Here is a 10561-nt window from a genome sequence, read left to right on the forward strand (position 1 = left end):
CACTGCTATGGAAGAAGCAAGGGCTGCCCCTCATTAGCTGAGCACCTTGTTTGAGTTGCTCCAGCCCCTTATGCCTCACTTTTCTCTTCCCTCTTAGTGCTGAGGAAAATTACAATGTCTGCTTTACAGAAATGTTAGAATAATTATCTAAGTTCATGAGTAGAAAAAAAATTTAGGACAAAGATCCACTAAGTAGTTAGTACCAATCAAATTACTTATTTTGTTGTATAGTTATATCCCAACTTTAAACTATACATTCTTAATAGCTATCAGCAATGTTTCCAATAATTGTATTATATTGGTCATACAGAGGTGATCTTTAGATATACATCTTTGAACATTTCTGTGAGAGAACTTATTAGATAAATTCTTTTTGCTTTTTGTTTGTTTCTTTTGAGACAGGGTCTTCTTGGCTGCCCCAAACCTCCCTATTTAGAACAAATTGACCTTAAACTTAGGGAGATTGTCTCTATAAGATCTGGCTGTAGAGCATTCCTTAATTAGTTATACGATTCAGCCCATGGGTTCCTCCTTTCACAGAATTATTCCAGGATTCATGTGCCAGGGTGGTGACTTTACATGTCATAATGGCACTGGCGGCAGGTCCATCTACGGGGAGGAATTTGAGGATGAGAACTTCATCCTGAAGCATACAGGTCCTGGCATCTTGTTCATGGCAAATGCTGGACCAAACACAAACGGTTCCCAGTTTTTTATCTGCACTGCCAAGACTGAATGGCTGGATGGCAAGCATGTGGTCTTTGGGAAGGTGAAAGAAGACATGAACATTGTGGAAGCCATGGAGCATTTTGGGTCCAGGAATGGCAAGACCAGCAAGAAGATCACCATTTCTGACTGTGGAAAACTCTAATTTCTTTTGACTTGTGGGCGTTTTACCCATCAAACCGTTCCTTCTGTAGCTCAGGAGAGGGTCCCTACCCCATCTGCTCGCAATGTCCTGTAATCTCTGCTCTCACTGAAGTTCTTTGAGTTCCATATTTTCCTCATTCCCCTTCAAGTCTAGCTGGATTGCAAAGTTAAGTTTATGACTATGAATAAAAACTAAATAAGAAAAAAAAAAAAAAAGAAAGAAAGCCATGGTGAGCAAACCAGTAAGCAGCATTCCTCTATGGTCTTTGTGTCAGCTTCTGCCTTTAGGTTCCTTCCCTGTTTGAGTTCCTGCCCTGCCTTCCTTCAATGATAAATTACAACATAGAAGTGTAAGCCAACTATTTTCCTTTCCAAGTTGCTATAGTCATGGTATTTCATCACAACAATAGTAACCCTAACTAAGACAAGTTGGTACCAGGAGTGGGTGCCATGAGATACCTCACCATGTTGTTTTGGGGAGGATTGTGGAAGACTTTGGAACTTTGGGCTAGAAAAGCCTTTGTGTGTTGAGAGCTCAGTGGGATGTTCTGTAGAAGCTTGGTTGAGAACAGTATAGTCAATGGAGGCCTGAGACACTACAGTAAAACCTTTGCCTTTTTTGGACAATGGGTGCTGAACTGTTGGAGATGGAGATCCAGTTGTGATCATGAAGAGACCAGCATCATTGGAGTGAAGCCTTCTGGGAAGTACTTCCTCAGGCTCAGCACTAAGAAACTGTGTTCCCGAAGCAGCCATGTGCTGGCAGCCACACCAGGTGGAATTTGTTTGAAGACAGGAAGGGGTCATGGAGAGCAGTTAAGGCTTGTCACATCATCATTGACGTGAAGTCTTCTGGGAAGTGTTTCCCTTGAGCTCAGCATACAGAAGCTGTGTTCTAGAAGTGGCCTTGCACTGGCAGCCAAACTTGGTAGTATAAGAATCATCTATGTGGCACTGGTTTTGAAGGCATGAAGGGGTCATGGAGAGCAGCTGAGGGTTGGCATTGTGTGGCAGGGCTAAAGTTCCTGAAGAGAGCACAGAAGAGGCTATTGGTAAATGTGCAGCCCTGTTGCAGCAGGGACCCCAACATTTTGGAGATGTCAGTTTCATGGGATGACCAGCAAGAAGAGTAGTCATAGTAGAGTGGAGTCAGCTGGAGCCTCCTCCATGTGCATTGAGCAGCACCCCTCTACAGCCCCTGTATCAGCTCCTGCCTTCAGGTTTCTGTCCTGCTTGAGTTTCTGTCTTGACTTCATTCTGTGATGAACAGCAACTTGTTCTGCATGGTTCAGAGAGCAGAGCCAGAGAAGTGACCCAAGCCATTTGTAGAATGGTGAGTAAATCCCAGACATTAGATGTTGCGATATCCATAATGTCGGAGTAAGGTTTTTGTTTTATTTAGATTGTGACTGTGCTCTGCTTATCCCCCTTGGAAGTAAGAAAGCATTTAATTAATTTTATTTTACATGATCCCACAGTTGAGAGACTTTGAATTTTAAAAGACTTTGCCGTTTTTTAAGTATTTGTATTTTTAAGGACTGTAAGTTTTAAAATTTTTGGGATGTTTATATTAATGTGTGATCTTGAAGAAGTAAAGGAAAGAAGGGTTGTGGCTTAATGATGATGTACACGTGTGTCAAGTTGACCAAAGGGTCAATTATGCTGGATGGTTCTGTGTCAGCTTGGCACAGGCTGCAGTTATCTAAAAGGAGGGAGCCTCAGTTAAGAAAATGCCTGCATAGGATCTGGGTGTAGGGCATTTCTTAATTAGTGATTGATGGGATAGGGTTCAGCCCATGGTGGCTGGTGCCAGCCTTGGGCTAGTGGTCCTGGGTTCTATAAGAAAGCAGGCTGAATAAGCCATGAGGAGCAAGCCAGTGATCAGCACCCCTCCATGGCCCCTGTGTCAGCTCCTGCCTTCAGGTTCCTGTCCTGCTTGAGTCCCTATCCTGTCTTCCTTCTGTGATAAACAGTGGTGTGGACCTGAAAGAAGCCAAATAAACACTTTCCTTCCCAAGTTGCTTTGATTGTGGTGCCTGATCACAACAATAGTAACCCTGACTAAGACATCAAGAAGATCTAAATCTCTATTTGAAGGCCATAACGTGTTTTCTCATTAACCTAAAATGTCTAACCTGTCGACTTAAAGGAAGTTAAGGAATACTCAGGATCCAGTACACATGCGTCCACTTTCTCCAATAATAGCAAGCTGCATAGTTTGTATAATTTTCATCCACCTACATGTAAAACTCTATGTGACTTCGTCCCATGTGTGGATTTGTATAAACTACTTTATTTCTTTGGCTGAGTTTGTTTTACATCTGCCTTGTCCCTGTCACCTAGAAACATCAGTCTGCTCTACATCTCTATGACTGTGTCATTTTTAAGAACGGTATGTGAATGTGGTTGTACAGTATTTAGCCATTTGAGGCTGGCTTTCAACTAAGTGTGATTACCTTGTGATCCACCTTGGCTGAGCGTTGTAGAAGTTTATTCTTTTTTATTGCTTACTGGTAGTACATTGGTGTATGGTTCATCTGTTGAAGGACATTAGATTGCCTTTTGTGTTTGGTGATGAAAGTAAAATTGCTGTGAATATTCTATCTAGGTTTTTGTATAAGTATCTTTGGGACAAATGCCCTAAAGTGTGACAGGTGGGTTATAAGGCAGATACATGTTTGGTGTTTGAAGAAACTGCCAAGTTATTTCTTGAAGTTGTTGTATCCTTTTGCACTCTTCCCAGGAATACATGCATGGTGTGTCGTCTCCTTGTGCTGGGACCACTGAGGGCTGCCATTATTCTTTCCCACAGCTGTTCTAGCAATCTTGTGGTGAGCACACTAGGGCTTTACTTTGCGTTTCTGTAACGGCCAACAGTGCTAACAGTCTCTCACTCTGCTTGCTTGCTGGTCTTACCTCGTTCTTGGTAAGCAACTCTTCATTTCATTATACATTTTTAATTGTATATTTACTTTTTCTCCTTCCTTCTCCTTATCTCTTCCTACTCCTTAACTTTTGAGATTTGTATTCAGAATAAAAGTGCTTGTCCCCGTGTGAGGTTCATGTATTCTTCTCCGTCCTATAATCATAACACAATCTTTCACAGAGTAAATGTTTCAGGTGGGTCCTAGTTCATGTTCTTTTGCTGTGATAAAACACTGATCAAAACATCTTGGGGAGGGGAAGGGTTTATTGGGCTTATAGTTACAGTCCACCACCAAGGAACGTCAACAGGGACTCGGCAGGCACCTGGAGGCAGAGACTTACAGACGCTGTGGAGGATGGAGGACCACAGCTAACTGGCCTGTTCTCCATGGCTTGCTCATCTTATGTTCTTATTCAAGACCAGCTACTCCAGGATGGTACTGACTGTAGTCTGCTGGGCACCTCCCACACCCATCGACAACCAAGGAAGAAGTCTACAAGCCAATCTGATTCCTGGGTGGCTTTAATTTCTGTCAAGTTGAAGCAGTCTAACTAGCACATATATTAAGGGAATTAGTCTATGATTATCATATTTCTAGGAAATATCTTTCCTGGCTATGGTACCTTTGTTTCATAGTTTTTCTTTCTATTGTAGCCAATTTGATCATTATTTTAATTCGATGTCCATTTTATATTATACTTTCTCTAAACTGTACAAAATATATTTTTTTCCCAATTTGGCATCTGTAATTTGCTCTTCGATTTTGTTCAGCTGCCTCAAAAAACATAGCTCTTTACAAAAGATTTTTAATCATTGACATTTCAGCGATCCTGTCTTTATGTCACTGCTAATTTGAGATGTTAAAGTTGACCTCTAAAGAGTACACCCAAGTCTTGTGTCTGTCAATACAAAAGCTGACAATGTTGTCTCCCAGAGTAGCGTGCACTCTATATCCGTCCTTCTGCCATTCAAAACCCCATGATAGAACTGGATGTGTATCCCAGTGGTGTGAGGCACGCTGAATTCAATCCTAACTGCGCAGCATCAAACAGCAAATTCTACACAAAAGGGAAGTAAGAAGATGGCATGAAAGATTAAAAAGTATACATAGCTATAGGCAAATAAAAGAGTAAAATTTTATAGAATATTACATATAACTATGAAAATATATTTGAAATGATGAAAGAATTGATTTACTTAGAAAAATATAATTAATCAAAATTGAACAAAGAAATTGAATTGGTCAGTTTTCATGGAGGAAATGGAGATTTGCCATCGCAAAGGGGACTGAGACATGGCACAGCAGTAGTGGAAAAGTGACATCCACTTTACACTGGTAATGAATGGGCAGATCACAAAATAATAAGGTTTGTAAAACCAACTGCCCGGGGTTCCGTTTAATACAGCAGGCCTGCCAAAGCAAAAAGATGAAAGTGGTCGGATGCCTTCTCATTTCTTTTAAGTTAATGACTGTATAATTTTTCTCCAGAGAAAAGATGTTGTATATAGAAATGAACAGATGTGGGTCTGGGGCCCTGGTTCCACTTTGTTTAATTACTGAATTTTATCTGTTTATTCTAGAAGCCTCCAGATGGCAGCATTTTCCTGTGGAAGAGATGCTGGGTGCTTGTGGCTCAGCTCTGCTTTGCTTTCTAACAGCACCCAGGAGTCAGGCTGTCAACAGGAGGAGACAGGAGGAAAGGTGGGAGACATGTTCCAGAATATTCTGAGCTGTTATACTCTAATGTACCATCCACAAAGAACCTTTGTGAGTTGACAGCTTGCATAGGCAGTTCCCCAACAACCATAATAGAAAGAGGGTTTAATTATTTTATATATATAAAGCAATATATATACCCTGTTTTTATATAACAAAATTTATTGATATATGCATATATATATGTATATATCTTATTTTACTTATTCACTTTACATACTGCCCGTTGCCCTTCTTCTGGTCACCTCCTCCCACAATCTTTTACCCCACCCTCCTGAAACAGGTATTTTATTTTGAGTTAAGTTTGTAACACTCTGGTTAGAAAGCTGATTTGTGTGTGTGTGTGTGTGTGTTTTGTTCTTCACATACCACTTGCACAGAAATGATTTTTATTTTTCATATTTTAAACCTTGGGCAGTGAAGAGTCAAGATTGCAATCACGCAGACGCTAACACTCAACCCTTATTAACTGCAATCGTCATGGTGTGGCGACCCCCAACCATAACATTATTTCGTTGCTACTTCCTAACTGTGATTTTGTTGACGTGATGAATCATAATGTAAATATCCAATGTTCGACCCTTGTGAGGAGCCGGGACCCACAGGTTGAGAACCACTGCTGCGGAGCCAGTCCTCGGCGCTCTGCTTATCATGGCATTCTCTGGTCCCAACATCCCGCTTCTCCTCACACCTGGAGTAAACCAGAGGCCTTCGATGCCTCTGAACCATCTGCCCTTCCCGCCCCTCTCAGCATCTTCTGTCACTTTGTTGTAACGCTGCTCTTTCTTCCTTGAATGCAATTATGTCTTTTCTGTGTCAGGATCTTCGCTTCCCAGCACCTCTAGGGTTGTGTGGCTCGCTTACCCATTCAAGTCTTTCAGCTATCATTTTTCAGAGAGTTCTTCCCTGATCACTACCCCCTTCTCTTCATTGTGTCTTTATTCCCCCCATATTAAAATAAAGAAAATATCTGATGCGTTCTCGTGTGTCTTAACCAAACACAATATAAATTCCATGAAAAGATGGGGCTTTTTTTTTCTGTCTTCCTTAATCTATAAAAATGCCCAACATATGCCACATACTAGGTGCTCAATAATGAGTTTGTTGATTGAATGAAAGAACAGAGCAAACTTCAGTCAATTTATATGTCCATTTCATCCGTTTTGATATAGCATGTAGCAAATAGAACACAGAAGCTCAAACTCTGTTGAGAGATAGTAGTAATTGTCAGTACTGGCATCATTTTCTACGTTTTTTTTAATTTTTATTTTGTTCTTTTCATTTCTTACTTTTCTTTTTTTCTTTCCTTTTCCCTTTTTCTTTTCCTTTCTTCCTTCCTTTTTTATTTATTATTTCCTAAGCATATATTTGATTTTAAAAACCACCCCCCCAAGGGTTAAGAGCACAGTCTGCTCTTCCAGAGGTCCTGAGTTCAATTCCCAGCAACCACATGGTGGCTCACAACCATCTGTAATGGATCAGATGCCCTCTTCTGGTGTGTCTGAAGACAGCTATAGTGTACTCACATACATAAAATAAATCTTCAAAAACAAAACAAAAACACCCCCAAGAAATTCCACAAGTCCCTCCCACAGATAGAGCCATGGCAAAGGCTGCTGAGAAGAGAGGAATTGTTCTTGACTAAGAATGAGGTCCCTGATAGATTATCTAGTCCTGTTATTCCTAAACATATAAATATACACTAGACTCGGAGGTGTGTGTGTGTGTGTGTGTGTGTGATAATAATTAAAACAAGAGGCTATGAGGTGTGAGGAAAACCCCCCAACCATAAAAAAAACTTAATAAAAAGTTCTCCCTAAATTTACCAGTGATCATATAAATTATAGCAGCCTGATATCTCTAGCACTTACATAATTAAAAGTGGGATCAGCATCAAATTATCCCATAAGAGATCATTGAAATTAATTCTTAAATGAAGGTAATTTTATTGAGAACTTCTGTAAGTCACTGAAAGAGCTTGTCACGGATGTCAGAAGAGTATCTGCATTAGTAATCCCGGATGATACTTCGTCCTGCAAACAGCTCTCAGGCATAGAAGCTGCAGGCTGGAGAGTGCAAGGTGAGAGTAAATGAAGACTTGAGATCCACTCACTCAGGCTGCATCTCAGCTGCAGTTCAGTTCCTGGTACTGCTACCAGCCGGTCCTCGCCTTGTGAGTGGACTGCATCCTGCATGCACATGTGCAAAGAAAAAGTCCGAGAAATTCTACTAAGTTAAAAGAAATTCATTAAATACTCTTTCCATTTGCATGGATATAGTTATAACCACAGTGCATGAATTCACTAATTAAAGTTTTAATAAAATATTCTATTATAAAGGATATTCGAATAATTTCTTAATTTTTTTCCTTGGTACTAAGAAAAACAATTCCAAGCTGAATTATATTACATATTTTCTTGGAAGAATAATAAAGGACTTAATTTTTCATAGAATCTTACTGAGTACTCCTCTCAGTTTTCTAAATGCCCAATACCTTAACTTTTATTGAAAAAATGATTATGATTATTTTGTTCATACTTATAAAATAATAACTTTAATCTGTTATTCTATAATGTCCTAAGCACTATGCTGAGCGTATTCAAATTACTTGACAAATATTCCTGGGCTAGGCTTGGAAGCTGGATGTCTTCATCATAGGGCTTCAGTGGCTCTAACTTCTCACTTACTTGGTGAAATCTTCAGAACTGTCTGAACTTGGTGGCCTACTCCTTCCCTTTCCTTAGGCTTCAGAGGTCTTGTAGCCTAGGCTGGCCTCAAACTTGAGTGCTTGATTACAGACATACCACCTTGCCCAGTTTTATGTGGTGCTGGGAATGGAAGTCAGGGCTCTGTGTATGGCAGGCAAATACTGTACCAATTAAGTAACATACCTAGCTCCGAATGGCTAAAACTTTTAATGAAGGAAAGCCCATGTATCATGACAAATCAGGTCAAGTTAGCATAAATTGTGCAGGAGAGTAATGAAGCTCCTTCATGTTTTATCGCCATAAAACCAGTGACATGTTAAGGAATTGCTGCCTATAACAGTAGTATTGCTTCGGTTTATTTCCACAGGTACAAATCTGATGCATGTGTGTCTTGTACCTTTTCAATGAGATCCTCACTAATTGTCTTTAGTGATGTCTTAGTTACTTTTCCACTTGTGTGATAAGATACCATGACCAAAGCAACTTATAGAAGAAAGCCTATATGAGGAGTTCAGAGTTTCAGAGTATGAGTCCATGATCACTATGTCGGGATCATGGCAACAGGGAGGCAACAGGTATGCTAGAGTTTACTCCAACAAGGTCACACCTCCTAATCTTTCCCAAACAGTTCTATCAACTGGGAACCAAGTATTCAAACATATGTTCCTATGGAGACCACTCTTATTCAAATACCGCAGACTATTTCTTGCCTTGACTTAACACAGGGTAATTCATCATAGGGAAGCTTTTTGATGCAGAAACTAAAACCTTCTCAGTTATATGACAAGATCACAGTACATTTTTCTAGCATAACAAGGTGGATATAATGGACATCTGTAGTTCATTTCTGCTTAGCATCCGTTCCCCTATAATGATATCAAGTACACCTCTTCAGGGAACCATCCTCCACCACTGGTTCATTTATATCTATGTTTAGGGTATGTGGCAGGAGCAAGAGGTTGAATTATGTTCTGATGTTGATGGTTGGTACACAACAGTTGGGAGTCATGCATGTCTTTCTCTTAGTTAGGGTATCTATCACTGTTTAAAACACCATGACCAAAAGCAACTTGGTGCTAGATAAAAGGTTTATTTCATGTTATACTTCTACATTACAGGCTACAATAGAAGGAAGTCAGTCTAGAAACACAAGTCAGGAACCTGATGACAAGAACAGAAGCAGACGCCCTAGGGGAGCACCGTCTTGCTTCCCATGGCTTTCTCAGTGTGCTTTCTTATATAACTCAAGGTTATCTGCCTAGGGGTGGCTCCGCCCACAGTGAGCTGAGCCCTTCTGCATCAACCATTAATTAATAAAATAATCAGAAGGCTTGCCAACAGGTCAATTTTGTGATGGCATTTTCTCAAGATTCCCTTTTCTCATGTACATCTAGGTTTGTGTCAAATTGACAAAAACTACCATGATCTATGATTCTAGCTACAGTTCAAAGCTGGCTAGTGAATTACAGCTATGAACATCAGTATAAAACTTTCTGCTAGAACTTCTGGGAAAAGAATGCTCCCAAGAGTTAGGTCTACCAGAAATGAATCCACACACCTATGGTCAGTTGATCTTTGACAAGGGAGCTAAAACCATCCAGTGGGAAAAGGAAGAATTTTCAACAAATAATGCTGTCACAACTGGCGGTTATCATGTAGAAGAATGCAAATTGATACATTCTTATCTCCTTGTACAAAGCTCAACTCTAAGTGGATCAAAGACCTCCACATAAGACCAGAGACACTGAAATTAATAGAGGGGAAAGTGGGGAAAAGCCTCAAAGAAATGGGCAGAGGGGGGAAAATTCCTAAACAGAACAGCAATGGCTTGTGTTGTAAGATCAAGAATTGACAAATGGGACCTCATAAAATTTCAAAGCTTATTAAGGCAAAACACACTGTCAATAAGACAAAAAGGCAACCAACAGATTGGGAAAGGATTTTTACCAATCCTAAATCTGATAGGGGACTAATATCCAATATATACAAAGAGCTCAAGAAGCTGGACTCCAGAAATTCAAATAACCCCATTAAAAATGGGGTTCAGAGCTAAACAAAGAATTCTCAACTGAGGAATACTGAATGGCTGAGAAGCACCTGAAAAATGTTCAACATCCTTAATCATCAGGAAAATGCAAAACAACCCTGAGATTCCACCTCACACCAGTCAGAATGGCTAAGATCAAAAATTCAGGTGACAGCAGATGTTGGCGAGGATGTGGAGAAAGAGGAACACCTCTCCACTGCTGGTGGGATTGCAAGCTTGTACAACCACTCTGGACATCAGTCTGGAGGTTCCTCAGAAAATTGGACATAATACTACTGGAAGATCCAGCTGGA

At 40.2% G+C, this 10561-nt stretch overlaps 1 pseudogene; it reads left to right on the forward strand.

Moving 5' to 3' along the window:
* Gm5497 (predicted gene 5497) lies at positions 523 to 1073 on the forward strand (annotated as a pseudogene).

This window comes from Mus musculus, chromosome 17 (genome assembly GCF_000001635.26).
Source record: "Mus musculus strain C57BL/6J chromosome 17, GRCm38.p6 C57BL/6J".
Taxonomy (NCBI): domain Eukaryota; kingdom Metazoa; phylum Chordata; class Mammalia; order Rodentia; family Muridae; genus Mus; species Mus musculus.